Below are 2,911 nucleotides of genomic sequence, written 5' to 3'. Positions count from 1 at the left end.
TATTATGCACACCCATCACATGCAATGCAAAGCCCCTCACTTATATGTATTAAAAATTATTTTTTTAAACAAATGAATATAAGTTCACATGGATTTCACCAACAAAGAATGCAACACAGCTATCACTCTTACCTGTTTCTATTTTCTTATTCTGTGCCCTGTCTGAATAACAAGTAGACACACCCTTCTCAATCTTCTGAACAATAAAGTGCAAGTGTTCATCTGTGTGTGTAATTGGTTGTGGTCAAACATTCTTCTAAGTGGTATTGCACTGGGCTGTCCATTTGCTGTCCAGAGATAACTCAGGGTTGCTGTGATGCTAAACACTGTGACACTGATGTGTCAGATGTGATAATGGTTCCCCATGGTGGACAGTGTTTGGTGGAGCTTCCTGATAAAAACAAGCTTGGAAACAGGAGTGACATCTACTTCCAAAATAGCTTAACTATAGAAACTCTATGAACTTGGAGAAAGGATAAAAGTTATACAAGTGTTCAGGTCTTTTATTCATAGGGTCACTATGAGTTGTCTATGACTCGACAACATTTAACAAAAACAACATACAACTGTAGCTGTTTCTGTCTCTTTTATCAGTACAGAGTTTTCTGAAACAGCTTTCCAACACCAAACACTTTCTCACTCAAAATATCTTATCTGCCAAGACTATTATTTCATAAGAAGACTAAAAGCATTAACTGAAGATATTAGAAACTATAACCTTCAATGTGAATTATACACCATAAAGAAAACAAAAATCTTCACAACTGAATTAATAGACAACACTAAGATAATTGTAGAAAAGACAGAATTTGACGACGACTTCCTTTTGCTTGGATCCATGATCAACCCTCATTTTAACCATAATCGAGAAATAAAATTACAAATATCTAGCCACAACCATATGAGTTGAAAAAGAATAGTACATTCACATAATGGAATACTATACAGCGCACAGGAGCAATGCTGTTGTAAATCACTTCCTAACTTTAGAGGGACTGGGAAGCTATTTACGCTAAATGAACTGACTCAGTCCTGTAAGAACAAATACTGTATAATTATTGTAGAACATGTATGAGGATCCAAGGGGAGTGGAGTGTGAGCAGAGGAGTGAAGCTGGGGGACAGGGTTAATCATAAGGTTCCACAATTTGATGGGTAGAGAGGTAGGAAAAGGAAATAAGAATGAAATGAGAAATGAAAAAAACCCAACCCAAAACACCAAGTAACAATGTACACCAATTATATAAGTAAACCAGTATAAAATAAAAATCTTATTTAAAAACTACAAACAACAAATAAAACAATGTTAATAAAATTCTTTAAAAAAAAAAACAAACCAAAAAACAACCAATGTTGTTGCGTTGGGAAAATCTCCTTTCAAAGACCTCTTCAAAGTAAGAAAAGATAAGAACGACAGTTGAAAGCCTGAGGTGCACCTGATCCAAGACAATTTTCAATTGTTTCATACCCTTGTCAAAGTTGGGAAATGACTAAGAAATGCTGAAGAAAAATTGATACCTTCAAATTGTGGTATTGACAAAGAATATTGTATATCTCAAGGACTGCCAAAAAACCCAAACAGTCTGTCTTGGAAGAAGTGTAATCAGAGTACTCCTTAGAGGCAAGGACTGTAAAATTTTGCCTCACATACTTTGCGCACACTGTCAGGGGATGCAAGTCTTTGGGAAAAGATATGCTTGAAAAAAGTAGAGGGTCAGCAGAAAAGCCCTTCGGTGAGATGGACTGACATAGTGACTATACCAAAGTATGTAAGTATCTGTGGTAGATATTTTGAGGATATTATAGGCTAGGACAAGAATTCATCAGTTAGTCATAGAGTTTTTATGAGTTGGAGTTGATTTGATGGTATCTAACAACTTGGATGGCATTTAAGAACAATAACAACGCGGACCAGGAGGCAATCATCAGAACAGAGCAAGGAAAAACTACATGGTTCAAACTCAGAAAAGGAATGTACTCAATATATTCAAGGGAATTAGAACTGAGGCTCAGAGATAATATTATTCACCATCACAAGATTATGGAAACAGCCTAAATGTCCCACTATAATGGAATAGATTCAGCAAGTATGGTCCATTCACACAATGGAATACTATGCAGCACTCAGGAGTAACAATTTCAAAAAATATGGCATAACTTAGGAGATACTGGAGAGCATTATGTGGGGTGAACTCAGTATCATAAGGACAAAGACTGCACAGGACCATTATTGCAAAAATAGAAGGACAACTAATAAAATATGTAAGGGGTGAAGTGGTGGAGCGGAGGGGTAAGGATGAGTAGGGATGAAATCATAGAGTTGTAGTTTGGTGGGTGAAGTAAATGAGAATGATCTAGCAAGGACCAGAAAAATTTGAGTAATGATCGGCAAGGTCAGATGGTGATTGATTTTATAATACATAATGCATAGGAATAATTGTATAAAACACAGTATGAATGAAGGATAGTGTAAAACACAACATATATGAATTTTGTGATCAACCAACAATATAAAATAAAAAAAAGAAAACACACCAAAAAACCTCACAATAAGCAATTGAGGCAAGTGGAGCATGACATGATGAGGAGTTTAAATAAAAAATAAGAAGGTAAATAATGAAGATGATTTAAAAATAATTTCTTAAAAGTGGCACCTTTTAGTGTAGGAAAGTGTGGTGGCCTTGTAGAAAAAATCTGTACTGCCAATTAGAATGCATAGGGTTCAAATCCAGTAGCTACTGCATGGAAAAAAGATGAATAAACTCCTCCCCTGTGAATTACTGCCTCTGAAACTTCATTATAGGGTCAGCTAAAATGACTGGGAAAGTCTGCTGTTAGGGACCTCTCTAAAGTACTCAGGAGCAACAGTGTCTCTCTGGAGACTAAGGTGCACCTGATACAGGCCATGGTCT

Source organism: Elephantulus edwardii, unplaced genomic scaffold (genome assembly GCF_000299155.1).
Source record: "Elephantulus edwardii isolate Elephantulus edwardi_28Jun2011 unplaced genomic scaffold, EleEdw1.0 scaffold00112, whole genome shotgun sequence".
NCBI lineage: Eukaryota > Metazoa > Chordata > Mammalia > Macroscelidea > Macroscelididae > Elephantulus > Elephantulus edwardii.
The sequence above is the reverse complement of the archived record's forward strand: the minus strand, read 5'-3'. Positions refer to the sequence as shown.